At 25.5% G+C, this 18006-nt stretch overlaps 1 long non-coding RNA gene across 1 annotated transcript; it reads right to left on the minus strand.

Moving 5' to 3' along the window:
• Positions 1–2322: 2322 nt before the first annotated feature.
• Positions 2323–17680, minus strand: LOC131800855 (uncharacterized). The gene is made up of 2 exons (XR_009341609.1): positions 16827–17680; positions 2323–2710 (listed from the first exon to the last, which is right to left on the minus strand). It is a non-coding gene; the product is annotated as an uncharacterized LOC131800855 (long non-coding RNA).
• Between the last annotated feature and the right edge of the window lie 326 nt (positions 17681–18006).

The following is an 18006-nucleotide window of genomic DNA, read 5'->3' on the forward strand; positions in this document are numbered from 1 at the left end:
TTTATATTATTTTTTTTTTATTTTTGTTTTATATTATTTTATTTCTTAACTATTTTTTTTATTTTTGTTTTATATTATTTTATTTCTTAAACTATTTTTTTATTTTTGTTTTTATATTATTTTATTTTTTAAACTATTTTTTTATTTTTGTTTTTATATTATTATTTATTTTATTATTTATATTTTTTTATATTATTTTTTATATCATTGTTTATATTATTTTTTATTTTTTCTATTTTTTATATAATTTTTTTTTATATTTTGTTTTTGTAAAATAGTCAGGCTTAATCCCATTATTGTTGTTTTTATAAAAATAATGTTTGTTTATTTGTATAGAAAGATGGTACTGTTTACCAGGGGGTAAGGCAGGGAATACCCTGCCTACGGTATCCCGAACAAACATGCCAACACTGTTAATTTTTATTATTTTAATATTTTTTTTCATTTTGATTTTATATACTTTTTTTTAATTTTTATATATAATTTTGTGATTTTTTTTAAATTATTTTTTATTTTGTTTTTATATTTTTATTTAATTTTTAATTTTTTTTATTTTTTTATCACTATTTTTAATATAATTTTTTATTCATTCTATTATTATTTATATATGTTTTTATATTATTTTCCAATTTTTTTATATTATTTCCTGTTTTTGTTTTTATATTAATATCTTATTTTTTAATTTTTTACATTATTTTTTTATTTTTTTATATATTTTTTTTATTCTTTTATATATTTTTTTTATTTTTTATATATATTTTTTGGTTTTTCTATATATATTTTTTTATGTTTTATATTATTTCGAATATTAATAATTATTAGAACAGAGTTTGGCTTGCTTGTTTGGGATACCATAGTATTTTGTTGTTGCAAAATCGTCAGGCGAAATCCCATTATTGTTGTTTTTATAAAAACAACGTTTGTTTATGAGTGGAGAACGATGGTAATGTTTACCAGGGGGTAAGGCAGGGAATACCTAGGTTTCGGAAAGAGCCACCAATCCTCATCAGTTCCCTTGTTTCTTGTCTGGGATATTCTCCCCAGAAGTTATTTAAAAAAATAACTTCTATGACAAAAAACATTTTTTTTACCCAAGTGACGAGATCGTAAGCTCAATAGAAGAGGAACAAAAGAATTACATAAAACTAAAATTCTTTTGGAAAATCTTCTAAATCTTACAAATCTTCTAAATCTTATAGACACAGGCACGGTCGACGAAGGGGTTTTTGTTGTAACAGACAAAACAAACTTACATGGTTATGTTACTTCGTTCAGGTTGAACGAAAGCATAACAAAGTGGAGAAAGATGTAAATGTTTATAAGTGCGGTTGTAAGATTTAGAAGATTTTCCAAAAGAATTTTAGTTTTATGTAATTCTTTTGTTCCTCTTCTATTGAGCTTACGATCTCGTCACTTGGGTAAAAAATGTTTTTTGTCATAGAAGTTATTTTTTTAAATAACTTCTGGGGAGAATATCCCAGACAAGAAACAAGGGAACTGATGAGGATTGGTGGCTCTTTCCGAAACCTAGGTATTCCCTGCCTTACCCCCTGGTAAACATTACCATCGTTCTCCACTCATAAACAAACGTTGTTTTTATAAAAACAACAATAATGGGATTTCGCCTGACGATTTTGCAACAACAAAATTAATAATTATTTTTATATTTTTTATTATTTTTATATTATTATTTTTTTATAGTAATATAATTTTTTATTATTTATATTATTTTTATATTATTTTTTTAATTTTGTTTTTATATTATTTTAAAATTTTTTTATATTATTTAATATTTTTGTTTTTATATTATTATCTCATTTTTTTAATTTTTTTTATTATTTTTTTATTATTTTTGATTTTACCTTTTTTTATATATTTTTTATATATTTTTTTATTTTTTATATTATTTTTTATATTAATAATTATTTTTATATTTTTTATATTATTAATTTTTTATTATTCTTTTATTTTATATTTATTTTTTAATTTTATTTTACTCTACAATGTGCCCACCGAGTCGATTGAAATCTATAAGAAGGTAACATCAATTATCATATCATCCTAAAAGTATGCTCCATATTTGGTTTAAAATATTCATTTAAACTTACAACGGCAGACTAGCCAAGAAAACCGTTAAATTTAAATGCAAGTAAAGTGAACAATGAGAGCCAGAGGAGAAAAGGTTTTTTGTTTGTTATACGAAAAGAATATCCGATAGAGATTGTTTATGGGAAGGTTAGAGAAAGTTAGTTGTTTAAAGAAAATATGAAAATAAAGGAGAGTTGCCATATTTATTGAGGTAAGATTTGGGGATAAAATTTGGAATTTTTTGTATGAAAGAGTTTTATGAAAGCCTTAACTTTATATAAAAAATATAAAATAAAACATTTCTACAGCCAAGGAGTTCTGTTCTGTACCTGACTTTAGTAAACCAACTGAGGTAATCTATTATTTTCTATTTTTCACATTAAAATTTCAATTTTTGTTTTTGGACAAATTATTGAAGTATCGTTCTGCATCAATGATATGATGTGTAAATTGAACAGTAAATGTATTCTAGTTACATTTTAAGAAATTAAATAATTTATATTATATAAAAATATATATAAAAAAATATTTATTTTTATTAAAATTACCTTGCCACATTGTTGTATTAAATCAGAATTTAATATTTTGATAAAAGTAAGAGGGGGTTTTCAACAACACTTACCTAAAACGAGAAGAGAAGAAAAAATGTATGCATTATTAATTAAATTAAAATTAATTATGACAAAAAAAAACAAACAAAAATGTATGGCAATAAACACTTCAAGGATTTTCAAGGATTTCATATAATGACCATCAAGTAGTGGCATTGTAAAATTTACCCACTATGACCTTCCAAACAAAAGGCCAACTTTTAGTTGGCCTAATTAATGTTCTCCCAAGAGGTCATCATGTTTGCATAAAAAATGGGCCATCACCAGATTTGTAATCAAATATGAATCTCGTTTTTGTGTCAATATCATTTACACACCCAAATTGATGAAAATTGATAAATCACGTTTTGGCGTAAGCGATTGAGCGATAAAATAATAAGAATAAAAACAAACAAAGAAAGTTCGAAAACGATTTTCTAGTAAATGCAAAATTAATATACAGTGTGTGGTCCTTGGAGAAGGGTGACGTTCAATGGAGGTAAAAAGGGAAGGGAAAGAAAAGCAAACTTGGCACCACAAAGGACCTTAAAAAAAATTCAATTTTCCTTTTACTCCATATTAGGACCTCAGGAACTTTTTTAAGTCTTAAGGACATCGCATAAATCTGTTCAAAGAACTTATCGTAATATCGTCTAAGGTATCAGAAAAAATTGAAAAAAAAAAATGCATTAATGAAAATTTTTGTTAAAAAATCGAGATATGCAAATCTTAGGGTCTTCAGGGCAATATTCAAAAAAATCCCGCTTTCTCTCATTTTTTTTTTTTCAATTGGTAGTCTAACCATAAATTATCGAGATTTTTACGCCACATTTTTTCACAGCTTTTCATTTGACGCCAAGAAATCCCATTTTCATTTTTTTCTTTTGTTAAATTAATTTTTGCAAATGCCATTGAAACAGTTTTTTTTTTGCTACTGTTTTCATATTTGAGGGCGACAGATGGACTGCAAAAATAAAAAAAATCCATAACCTGTCTGTCTTTCTTAAAAATACTTATTTTTAGCCACGTATTGAAAAATATTGGAAATTGAGGACATAAAATGCGGGTAATAAACATGGTGTAAAAAACAGATACAAAGAACAACAAGTAAAAAAGCTGTAAGTTCGGCCGGGCTGATCTTTGAATACCCTCCACCGTTTGTCCGGAATTTGGCAATTTTCAAAATCCACAAACGTGGATTTCCTTAAAAAATAATTTTTAAAAAATCCACGTTTGTGGATTTCATTAAAAAATAATTTTTAAAAAATCCACGTTTGTGGATTTCATTAAAAAATAATTTTTAAAAAATCCACGTTTGTGGATTTCATTAAAAAATAATTTTTAAAAAATCCACGTTTGTGGATTTCATTAAAAAATAATTTTTAAAAAATCCACGTTTGTGGATTTCATTAAAAAATAATTTTTAAAAAAATCCACGTTTGTGGATTTCATTAAAAAATAATTTTTAAAAAATCCACGTTTGTGGATTTCATTAAAAAATAATTTTTAAAAAATCCACGTTTGTGGATTTCATTAAAAAATAATTTTTAAAAAATCCACGTTTGTGGATTTCATTAAAAAATAATTTTTAAAAAATCCACGTTTGTGGATTTCATTAAAAAATAATTTTTAAAAAATCCACGTTTGTGGATTTCATTAAAAAATAATTTTTAAAAAATCCACGTTTGTGGATTTCATTAAAAAATAATTTTTAAAAAATCCACGTTTGTGGATTTCATTAAAAAATAATTTTTAAAAAATCCACGTTTGTGGATTTCATTAAAAAATAATTTTTAAAAAATCCACGTTTGTGGATTTCATTAAAAAATAATTTTTAAAAAATCCACGTTTGTGGATTTCATTAAAAAATAATTTTTAAAAAATCCACGTTTGTGGATTTCATTAAAAAATAATTTTTAAAAAATCCACGTTTGTGGATTTCATTAAAAATAATTTTAAAAATCCACGTTTGTGGATTTCATTAAAAATAATTTTTAAAAAATCCACGTTTGTGGATTTCATTAAAAAATAATTTTTAAAAAATCCACGTTTGTGGATTTCATTAAAAAATAATTTTTAAAAAATCCACGTTTGTGGATTTCATTAAAAATAATTTTTAAAAATCCACGTTTGTGGATTTCATTAAAAAATAATTTTTAAAAAATCCACGTTTGTGGATTTCATTAAAAAATAATTTTTAAAAAATCCACGTTTGTGGATTTCATTAAAAAATAATTTTTAAAAAATCCACGTTTGTGGATTTCATTAAAAAATAATTTTTAAAAAATCCACGTTTGTGGATTTCATTAAAAAATAATTTTTAAAAAATCCACGTTTGTGGATTTCATTAAAAATAATTTTTAAAAAATCCACGTTTGTGGATTTCATTAAAAAATAATTTTTAAAAAATCCACGTTTGTGGATTTCATTAAAAAATAATTTTTAAAAAATCCACGTTTGTGGATTTCATTAAAAAATAATTTTAAAAAATCCACGTTTGTGGATTTCATTAAAAAATAATTTTTAAAAAATCCACGTTTGTGGATTTCATTAAAAAATAATTTTTAAAAAATCCACGTTTGTGGATTTCATTAAAAAATAATTTTTAAAAAATCCACGTTTGTGGATTTCATTAAAAAATAATTTTTAAATTAAAAAATCCACGTTTGTGGATTTCATTAAAAAATAATTTTTAAAAAATCCACGTTTGTGGATTTCATTAAAAAATAATTTTTAAAAAATCCACGTTTGTGGATTTCATTAAAAAATAATTTTTAAAAAATCCACGTTTGTGGATTTCATTAAAAAATAATTTTTAAGAAATCCACGTTTGTGGATTTCATTAAAAAATAATTTTTAAAAATCCACGTTTGTGGATTTCATTAAAAAATAATTTTTAAAAAATCCACGTTTGTGGATTTCATTAAAAAATAATTTTTAAAAAATCCACGTTTGTGGATTTCATTAAAAAATAATTTTTAAAAAATCCACGTTTGTGGATTTCATTAAAAAATAATTTTTAAAAAATCCACGTTTGTGGATTTCATTAAAAAATAATTTTTAAAAAATCCACGTTTGTGGATTTCATTAAAAAATAATTTTTAAAAAATCCACGTTTGTGGATTTCATTAAAAAATAATTTTTAAAAAATCCACGTTTGTGGATTTCATTAAAAAATAATTTTTAAAAAATCCACGTTTGTGGATTTCATTAAAAAATAATTTTTAAAAAATCCACGTTTGTGGATGTCACTGAAAAATAATTTTTAAAAATCCACGTTTGTGGATTTCATTGAAAAATAATTTTTAAAAAATCCACGTTTGTTGATTTTATTAAAAAATAATTTTTAAAAATCCACGGTAGTGGATTTTATTAAAAAATATTTTTTTAAAAAGCCCACGTTAGTGGATTTTATTAAAAATAATTTTTAAAAAATCCACGTTTGTGGATTTCATTAAAAAATAATTTTTAAAAAATCCACGTTTGTGGATTTCATTAAAAAATAATTTTTAAAAATCCACGTTTGTGGATTTCATTAAAAAATAATTTTTAAAAAATCCACGTTTGTGGATTTCATTAAAAAATAATTTTTAAAAATCCACGTTTGTGGATTTCATTAAAAAATAATTTTTAAAAAATCCACGTTTGTGGATTTCATTAAAAAATAATTTTTAAAAAATCCACGTTTGTGGATTTCATTAAAAAATAATTTTTAAAAAATCCACGTTTGTGGATTTCATTAAAAAATAATTTTTAAAAAATCCACGTTTGTGGATTTCATTAAAAAATAATTTTTAAAAAATCCACGTTTGTGGATTTCATTAAAAAATAATTTTTAAAAAATCCACGTTTGTGGATTTCATTAAAAAATAATTTTTAAAAAATCCAGGTTTGTAGATTTCATTAAAAAATAATTTTTAAAAAATCCACGTTTGTGTATTAAAAAATAATTTTTAAAAAATCCACCTTTGTGGATTTCATTGAAAAATAATTTTTAAAAAAATCCAAGTTTGTGGATTTCATTAAAAAATAATTTTTAAAAAAATCCACGTTTGTGGATTTAATAAAAAAATAATTTTTAAAAAATCCACGTTTGTGGATTTTATTAAAAAATAATTTTTAAAAAATCCACGTTTGTGGATTTCATTGAAAAATGTTTTTTTAAAAAATCCACGTTTGTGGATTTCATTAAAAAATGTTTTTTTAAAAAATCCACGTTTGTAGATTTCATTAAAAAATAATTTTTAAAAACCCTACGTTTATGGATTTCATTAAAAAATAATTTTTAAATAAATCACGTTTTAATTTTCTTTATCTTATTAAGCTTTTTATTGACCCACATACCCAATAACCTATAAAAACATATGAGAATAAAATTTCTATTTTAATTTCAAAAATGTAATTTTTCAAAATCTCAATTGAAGGTGGTGCTTTTGTTTTTGCAGACAATTAGAACAATATTGTTTTTTTTTCGCTCTGCCCCTCTATCTCTCTCTTTTTATGCTCTTGACCAACATATGATGCTTATATGATTTTCTTCAAGATTATTGCCTTCGTTGTTGTTGCCTTCCCCCATGTGTATTGAGCGTTTTGTTTATATTTTGGCATTTAGCCAAAAATTTGTTGAAATGAATTTTAAGGTTTTAATTTTTTTGCTTTTTTTTCTATGGGTCTATTAATAAATATTTGTTATAATAATGTTTATGACTGCTGCTTCAAAAAAAAAAACAAAAAACACAATTTTTTGAGAGCTTAATTTAGTGCAATATTTTTCTTCATTGGATTTATTTGTTTAATGGCAAATAAAACATTTTTCTAAAGAAGTGAAATCATTTAGTTTATAAAAAAAAATAATAAAGAAATTGACTTATGAAGGAGAAATGTGAAGAACTTTTTATGAAAAATTAAATTCAAACCTTGATCAAAAAAAATGGAAACAATAACGGACACTCAGATTAGATTTCAGATTAGAAAATCTTGAAAAAAACAATCATTGATCCCAATCTTTTAAAATTCGCACATATAATTTCCGACCATTTTTTGGTATTTTTAAAAATTTTAGGAGGAAAATTTGTTACCAATGTAGTTATAAGTTGGCGTTTAGTGTTCAAAACGGTAATTTAATAAAAAAAAAAAATTAATACCAAATTTTCGTTTTCGACCAATTTTTGGTATTTTGAAGATGTCTATAATGTAGTATTTTATTTGTGTGACCATTAGAAAATCTGCATAAATTTATCGCTGGTCCCAATCCAATTAAAATTAGCACATATTGTTTCCGACCATTTTTTGGTATTTTCAAGTATTAAGACGCAAATTTTGTAATCAACGTAAATATATGTTGGCATTTAATTTTTAAAATGAGTAGAAACAGCTAATTTAAACAAAATAGCACCAGAGACCAACTTTTATTTTCTGACCAATTTTTAGTGTATTGAAGATTTTGAGCGCATTTTTAGGAAAAAGGAGCTACAATGTAGTATTTTATTTTTTAAATGATCGGAAAATCTCCAACATTTTTTATTAAATTTGCATAGATAATTTCCGACCATTTTTTGGTATTGTCAAGTTTTTAGACACATGTTTGTAATCAACGTTAATATATGTGGGCATTTAATTTTTAAAATGAAAAGAAAACATTAATTTAATGAACATAACAATAAAAAAAATAAAAACATGGCAATAATACAGTATATTATTTTATTGTGAACGATTAGGAAATCTATCAAATTGTGTCGTTGTTCCAAATCGTTTAAAATTTTCGACCATTTTTTGGTATTTTAAAAATTTTGGACGTAAAATTTGTTATCGAAATATTAATAGGTTGACGCTCAATGTTCAAAATTAGAAGAAAACGTTAATTCAATGAAAATAACAATTAATACCAACATTTCGTTTCCGACCAATTTTTGGTATATTGAAGATTTTGGGCGTATTTTTAGAAAAAAAAAAAAAATAAAATAAAATACTACATTATATTTTATCTATTTAACGATTAGAAAATCTCCAAAGTTGTGTAGTTGGTACCAATCTCTTAAAATTTGCACATATCATTTCCGACCATTTTTTGTTATTTTTAAGATTTTGGGCCCAAATTTGTAACCAACGTTAATATATGTTGGCATTTAATGTTTAAAATGAGTAGAAAAACATAATTTCAGCAAAATAGGAATAAATACCAACATTTATTTTCCGACCATTTTTTCGTATATTTCAGATTTTGGGAGTATTTTTAGAAAAAAAGGGGCTATGATGTAGTATTTTATTTGTTTAACCATTAGAAAACCTCAAACATTTTATCGTTGTTGCCAACCACTTCCGACCATTTTTTGGTATTTTCAATATTTTGGACGAACATTTGTAACCAACGTTAATATATGTTGGCATTTAATATTTAAAATGAGTAAAAAAAAGAACATTTCAAAAAAATAGCAAAAAAACAACTTTTATTTTTCGACCAATTTTTTGTATATTGAAGATTTATGTCATATCCGACCATTTTTTGGTATTTTTAAAAATTGTAGACGCAAAATTTGTCACCAAAGTAGTTATATGTTGGTGCCTACTGTTCAAATTAAGAAGAAAACATTAATTTAATGAAAATAACAATGAATACCAACTTTTCATTTCCGACCAATTTTTGGTATATTGAAAAATTTGAACGTATTTTTAGGAAAAAAGGGGATATAATGTAGTATTTTATTTGTTTAACGATAAGATAATCTGCAAAGTTCTATCATTTATTCTAATCTTTTAAAATTTGCACATATAATTTCCGACCATTTTTTTTTTTTTTGGTATTTTTAAAAATTTTAGACGCAAATTTGTTACCAAAGAAGTTATAAGTTGGCGCTTAATGTTCGAAATGAGAAGAAAATGATAATTTAATGAAAATAACAATTAATACCAACTTTTCGTTTCCGACCAATAACATTTGCACATGACATTAATTTCCGACCATTTTTTGGTATTTTAAAATTTTTAGACCCAAATTTGTAACCAACGTTAATATTTGTTGACATTTAATGTTTTAAACGAGAAGAAAACGTTAATTTAATGAAAATAACAATTAATACCAACTTTTCGTTTCCGACCAATTTTTGGTATATTGAAGATTTTAAGAATATTTTCAGAAAAAAAGGGGCTGTAACTAGTACTTCATTTGTTTAACCCTTAGAAAATCTCAAAAATTTTATCGTTACTCCCAATTTCTTAAAATTTGCTGAAATCATTTGCCACTCTTTTAAAAATTTGCACATATCACTTCCGACCATTTTTTGGGGTTTTCAATATTTTGAACGCAAATTTGTAAACAACAATAATAAATGTTGGCATTTAATGTTTTAAATGAGAAGAAAACGTTAATTTAATAAAAATAACAATAAATACCAACTTTTCGTTTCCGACCAATTTTTGGTATATAGAAGATTTTGGCCGCATTTTTAGAAAAAAGGGCTACAATATAGTATTTTATTTTTTAAATGATCGGAAAATTTCAAACATTTTATCCATTTTGGCAATCTTTTAAAATTTGCATTTATAATTTCCGACCATTTTGGGCGTTTTCAACATTTTGGACGAAAATATGTAACCAACGTTAATATATGTCGGAATTTAATGTTTAAAATGAGTAGAAAAATATAATTTACACAAAATAACAAAAAATACCAGCTTTTATTTTTCGACCAATTTTTGGTATATTGAAGATTTTGAGCGCATTTTTGAAAAAAAGGGGCTATGATGTAGTATTTTATTTCTGAAACAATTAGAAAATCTCAAAAAAGGTTATCGTTCGTCCCAATCTTTAAAAATGTTCATACATAATTTCCGACCATTTTTGGTATTTTAAAAATTTTGGACGCAAATTTTTTTACCACAGTTGTTATAAGTTGACGCTTAATGTTCAAAATGAGAAAGTGAAAAATAGCAATGAAGACCCTACTTTTCGTTTCCGACCAATTTTTGGTATACTAAAAATTTTGGTCGATTTTTGTTTTTTTTTGATTAAAATTTTTTTATTACTTTTATGTTTTTATAGGTTAAAAATTTCATGAAAAATATAATTTCATTGGTCCTAATGGTGCAGAATTGCTATGTATAACTTCGATTTTTTTGAAATTTTTATGATTTTATTTTAATCTACAAAATTGATTTACAATTTTAATTTGGCATGTCATGATGCTTCTAGAAGTTAGTAGGAAACATTTTAATAAAAAAATCTGAAATTAAGGGTGAATTGTTGCACAGCTCCTTTGATTACCATTCCGACCAATTGTTGTTATAACCGAAAATTTCTAAAAATTATGACCCTCAGATTTTTTTCAATTGTTTTAGTTGATAAAATTTTACCAAAGCGGTTAAAGATCCAACCGGAACAAAGAAGTCCATTGTTGTTTTTTTTTTTTTGATATTATTGATTGATTGAACCATCTATCAACCTCTACATACGTCAGATAGACTTTGTGTGTGGGAGTTCACATGAACTCTATATTTTCAAAGTTTTCTAAACCAAAAAATGTGCATTCAAAATTATCTCATTAGTTTGTTATGTCGAAAATGAAATTCTGTTATTGAAACTAATTATAAACAAACAGCCATTGGTATGCGAATTATTTCGGAAAGGAATTTTTGCAAAATTTTTTTTTTAGTTTTTTTTTTTTTTTTAACATAGATACAGAAATAAACAAAAGCACCAAAATATTTAAAGCATTTCTCAGATATAGAAGACCTTTAGAAGGTCTTATGACTGCAGAATTGGTCATAATTGATTTCAAAACACCAATACACAAATGATTTTATTTTTTTTTTTTTTCAAAAAAAAAAAAATATCTAGAATAGTGAATTTTTTTCAAAAAAAAATTTTTTTTAATTTTTTCGAAATACACAATTTTTGAAATATGTTTCCACCGGAGATCTAAATCAGTGCAATTTGTCTTTGTGGTTTTCTACAAATCGTTTAATCTTGCATATAGCATGTCTCATCCAATATTTTATTTTATTCGATATTCATTTTCATCATCCGCTAAATGCTTGAAATATTTAAAAACGAATAAAACAACTATAGCAAAAAATACTAGTCGTCATCTGACGGAGAGTTTTCTGTTTGCCTCTGATTTTCTAAAAATAAACAAAAACACAAAAAAAATCGAAATACACAAAATGCTTGGGAATGACGAAGAACGAACGTTCGGACGACAGCAGCAAGAAAATATCATCATCAGCAGCAGTATTCGCAAATGTGCGCACACCTTTCTCATGGCAATTTTCATGTTATTGTCTGATGTTTTTTTTTTTTTGTTTTTTGAATTTGCTGTCACATTTTGGGAAAATAACCATAAATACTGAATATTGTTTTATATTTACGTAGTATTATTGTCCAAAGTTTTTGGTTCTAATGGGGTTTTGGGAGATTTTACGAAAAAAAAAAATAAATAAAAAAATAATAGCGGCCATTAAAATTGGTTAATGGCAGTGTAAACTAGACATTTAATGGCCATGACTCAAGTGTTAAATTTTGAATTAAAAAAAAAAAAAAAAAAAAAAAAAAAAAAAAAAACATCCTTAAAATTTAACTAAAAACAGTGATTTAATGACTACCTGGCCCAGGCCGCCTATTATAAGGACTATACAAGCCAAGTGAGTAATTTTTCGGAATTTCGGACACGACAATATCAAATAATATCAACTTGGGACGAAAAAACTGTATAAATAATTTTTAAAAATTTTAAAAACCCAAAAATTGGTCGGATTTTTAACATTGTGCATCACATCAAACACGTGACTAATATTGACAATTTCTAACAGAGAGATTTTCTACCCTCAGAAAACCTAATATACCAAATTCTAACAAAAATTTTTTGAAATTGTCGTTCATAACAAAAATTGGTCGGAATGGTAAAATTGGGAGATTTACAAAAATTCAACCCTATTTCCACAATTTTTATCTGAGAAGTTTCCAATTCACTGCTAAAACACAATATCAAATGAAATTGGAAATCAATTTTGATAGTTTTGGACAAAACATTAAAAATACAAAAAAAAATACCAAAAAATGGTCGAAAATGATATATGCCTACTTTGCATTATTGGGAACAACAATATATGCCTTTCAAGAATTTGTTAACCTTTAAAAACATAAATTGCCAAATTTTGAACAATTTAAAAAAAACCGACCAAAATTTTCAACATACCAAAAAATTGGTCGGAAACCAAAAGTTTGTCTTTATTATTTTGAATACTAAATACTGACATATATCCAAATTGGTTACAAATATGCGTCCAACATCGTCAATATACACAAAAAAAAAAATTCGACCAAAATTTTCAACATACCAAAAAATTGGTCGGAAATTAAAAGTTGGTCTTTTCTTGCTATTCTCTTTCAATTAGCATTTTCTAGTCAATTTGAATATTAAATACCGACTTATACCAAAATTGGTTACAATTTTGCGTCCAAAATCGTCAATATACAAAAAGTGGTCGAAACAATTGGTTCCAAATAATAGCAAATTTTTATGGGGAAATTTACTTCGACACTTTCTAAATTAAAAAAAACATAAATTTTCCAATTTAAAACCCTTTTTTAAAAATTTGACCAACAATTTCAACATACCAAAAAATTGGTCGGAAACTAATAGTTTGTGTTTATTTTTTATTTTCAATAAATTAGCATTTTCTAATAATTTTGAATATTAAATACTGACTTATATCAAAATTGGTTATAAATTTGTGTCCAAAATCGTCAAAATACCAAAAGTGGTCGGAATATTTGGTTCCAAAATTTGCAATTTTTTATGGGATAATTTATTTCGAAATTTTCTAATCTATGAAAACATAAATATCCCAAATTCTAAACACTTTTTAAAAAATTCGACCAAAATGTTCAACATACCAAAAAAATTGGTCGGAAATTAAAAGTTGGTCTTTTCTTGCTATTCTCTTTCAATTGGCATTTTCTAGTCATTTGAATATTAAATACTGACTTATATCAAAATTGGTTACAAATCTGCGTCCAAAATCGTCAATATAAAAAGTGGTCGAAACATTTCGGTCCAAACTGAAGAAATTTTGTATAGGGTAATTTATTTCGACACTTTCAAAATTATAAAAACATACATTTCCAAATTTTAAAAAATTCGACCAAAAATTTCACCATATCAAAAAATGGTCGAAAACTACAAGTTGGTCTTCATTTTTTATATTCTTTAAATTAGCATTTTCTTATCATTTCGAATATTAAATACCAACTTATGCTAAAATTGATTACAAAAAAAGCGGCCAAAACCGCCAACATACCAAAAAAATTCTACCAAATTCAAAAAGTGGTCGAAAAATTTAGTTGCAAAATAAGCAAATTTTTTATGGGATAATTTATTTCGCTGCTTTCTAAATTATAAAAATATAAATTTCCAAATTTCAAACACTTTTTAAGAAAATTTGACCAAAAATTTCAACATACCAAAAAAAAATAGGTCGGAAACTAAAAGTTGGTCTTTTCTTGCTATTTTCTTTCAATTAACATTTTCTAATCATTTTGAATATTAAATACCGAGTTGTTGTAAAATTGGTTATAAATTTGCGTCCAAAATCGTGAATATACAAAAAGCGGTCGGAATATTTGGTTCCAAAATTAGCAATTTTTTTATGGGGTAATCTATTTCGACACTTTTTCAATTATAAAACATAATTTCCAAATTTGAAACACTTTTATACAATTCGACCAGAATTTTTAACTCCCCAAAAAAAGTGGTCGGAAACTAAAAGTTGATCTTTATTTTTTATTTTCTTTAAACTAGCATTTTCTAACCATTTGGAATATGAAATATTGACTTTACCAAAATTTGTTACAAATTTATGTCCAAAATCGCAAATTTCGCCAATATTCAAAAAATGGTCGAAACAAATGGTTCCAAAATTAACAAATTTTTATGGGGTAATTTATTTCGCCGTTTTCTAAATTATAAAAATATAAATTTCCAAATTTTAAACACTTTTTAAGAAAATTTGAACAAAATTTTCGAGATACCAAAGAATTGGTCGGAAACTTAAACATGGTCCTTAGTTTTTTATATTTTTAAACTAAGATTTTCTAATCATTTTGTATATTAAATACCGAGTATACTAAAATTGGTTACAAATTTGCGTCTAAAATTGTCAATATACAAAAAGTGCTCGAAACAATTGGCCCCAAAATTAACAAGTGTTTGACGGTAATTAATTTCGAAATTTTCTAATCTACAAAATCATAAATTTACAAATTAAAAAAATACGCGACAGAAAATTTCAATGTGCCAAAAAAAATGGTCGGAAACTAAAAGATGGTCTTTATTTTTTTATATTCTTTAAACTAAGATTTTCTAATCATTTTGAATATTAAATACCGACTTATGCCAAAATTGGTTACAAATCTGTGTCCAAAATCGTCAATATATACAAAATGGTCGAAATAATTGAGCCCAAAATTAGCAGATTCTGTAGGGTAATATTTCGACCAATTATAAATTATAAAAGAAATAAATTTCCAAATTTTAAACACATTTTAAAAAATTCGACCAAAATGTTCACATACCAAAAATTGGTCGGAAAATAAAAGTTTGTTTTTAACTTTATTTTATTTAAATCTATGTTTTTCCTTCACATTTTGAACACTATACGCCAAAAGAAAATTCGACCAAAGTCCGGAAAATTCAAAAAAAGTGGGCGAACGTTTATACCAAAAATTGGTCGAAAATAAAATTTTGTTTTTAAGGTTATTTTATTTTAATCTATGTTTTTTCTCCACATATTGAACACTTTACTTAAAAAAAATCGACCAAAGTCCTGAAATTTCAAAAAAAAATGGTGGAAAATTTGTGCCAAAAATAAACATATGGTGATTTTTTTATTCTGTTAGTTTACTCCATTGTAAACATTCAATAATAACCACCTTTTTAAAAAAAAAAAAAACTATTAAAATTTTAACTACCAAAAAAATGTAGTTATACCAAAAAATATAAAAATTATGTGAGCAAAATTTGCCAGATCGGGCACATTTTTCTAATTTTTGGATTTAATTTTGGGTTTAAATTGTTCAAAAACTCATTAAAACGACCAAACTCTGTAATATGTCAAAAATTGGTCGGAATCTCAAAGCTGATATTTACCAATATTTTGTTTAAATTCTATAATTCCCATTAATTTTAAACAAAAAAAAAAACGACAACTTATAGCAACATTGGTTTAAGAATTGCGACCAAAAATATTAGAAATACAAAAAAATGGTCGAAATTTTTGGGGCACAAAGTGGACATATGCTGATAATTTTTATAGGGCTCTTACCAGCCTCGCGAATATCCACTACATCAAAAAGTAGTAAAAAACATTCTAACATTTTTTGTACTACCTTTTGGTCGAAATTTAAATAGTTGCCTCACACAAACAATTCGACCAAATTTAGGAAAGTTTCTATATCTAAGAGATATTTTCAAACGGCAAAAGGGTTTGTCAGATATAAAATTGATAATTTAGTTGCATTTTTTTTTTTTTTTTTTTGACGTAATACCAAAGAGCCGACCAAAAATCAATTATCACTTATTTACACCAACTATCAATTTATTATTTTTAATTTTTAGTATTTTTTTCATGTTTTGTACTTGTTTTTATTTTATTTATTTATCTATTGGCCTCCATCTTCATAGTCTAGATTTTTCTTGTGCTGGTAACCCTAGCCTCTAACAGATCCCAAATTAAAAATGGGATAATCATGCACCAACCACCAAGTTTCTCCTTATCTCTCATTACATCTTCCGTTGTTTAGCAAAGGAAACAAGAGATTCTCTCCTCATTACCAATGCATATTTTGTGAGAATTTCGGATAGGAGGGGATAGAGAGGGAGAGAGATCAAGAAAACATACAACGGTATCTGTTGTGGAATATATTGCTTTCTCTCCCTCTCTCTCATAATTTCTCTCCCCAACACAGTAGAAATTAGCAAATGTTTTTGTTGTTTTTTTTTTTTTTTGTGATCACAATGAGATGACACAAAACCCAAGAGATCCCCCATTATTTTCAAGCCAAGCTGTTTCATAAATTCGGGGTTAGGGATGCCTCTATTAAAGATTGAAATAAAAAAATTTCCCCCAAAAATAGAATTAAACAAATTATATTACCTTCATTAATGGAACCACGATTGACCAGCATGTTGGATGATGACGAACAAAAACAATTGCATGCAATTTCCAGAACAAAAAGCGAAGGAAAAGTGAAAAATTCACAATTGAAAACAAAGAGTTTTCGAGAAGAGCAACAAAAATATTTTGGTTTTTTTTATATTTTCAATATTTTTTTTTTTTTTTAATGTTGTTGCGAATTTTTAAATCAATTTTCAGTGTATTCACAAGGCCCTCTTTGCAAACTCCACAGATTCCACATTAACACCTTATTTTAATTTTTGTTTTTTTTTTTTTTTATTTTATACTCTACACCACTGGAGGGGATAGGAGGGCACAATTAGGCCTTTCAACACAGCTCTATTGAAAAACCAAAAAATCATAGTTGAATTGTATATCTTTTTTGTCTAACAACAGCAGCACATTTTTTTTTCGCAAATGCGTAGATTACGACACGGCTGGCCGGTTATGGCCCGCGCACAGCCCAACAGCATTCATTCACTCAAAACACCTCAGGCAATAATTCTTTTTTTTTTTTTGGCAAATTTTCTTGTTTAATTATGATTTTCTTTCATGTAACCACCAATGGTTTTTATAAATACTTTCTTAGCAGCTTTCTTTGGGTTTCACTTGAGAGTTGCAAAAAATCACACAAAAAAAGAACTACGAAAAAAATTATTGTTTTTTTAGGCGCGATACTTTTATGTGCCCGCCGCCGTCGTTCACAATTAATAAAACTGAATCTTGTATTTTTTTCGTGTGTGAAAGAAACACACGAAACGGTTACGAGGAAAAAAAAAGACACAAAAAAAATCGCACAGCAAAAACAAAAGAGGGGGCCCACAGCCAACAACAAAGAACAAATTATATACAAAATCAAAAACAGAAAGAGAAAGAGAGGCCCCCACAAAAACAAAAAAAAAAACAACATCTTACTATGAAATGAAATTAACATTGAAATGGCCACCCCAAAACAACAACCCAACACAGAAAGGGAGAGTCCCAAATTCTCCTTTAAAAAAACACAAACACATTTTGGCCTCTCACACCCCCAACCAACAATGACTGAGCGTCATGCAAAAACAATTGCCATACGAAGAGTGGACCAATTTATGCTCTCCATGGTATTTTTTCGCCACAACAAATCACCCAAAGTCGCTCTCTCTCTCTCTCCCTCCCA

Source organism: Musca domestica, unplaced genomic scaffold (genome assembly GCF_030504385.1).
Source record: "Musca domestica strain aabys unplaced genomic scaffold, Musca_domestica.polishedcontigs.V.1.1 13, whole genome shotgun sequence".
In the NCBI taxonomy this organism is placed as follows: domain Eukaryota; kingdom Metazoa; phylum Arthropoda; class Insecta; order Diptera; family Muscidae; genus Musca; species Musca domestica.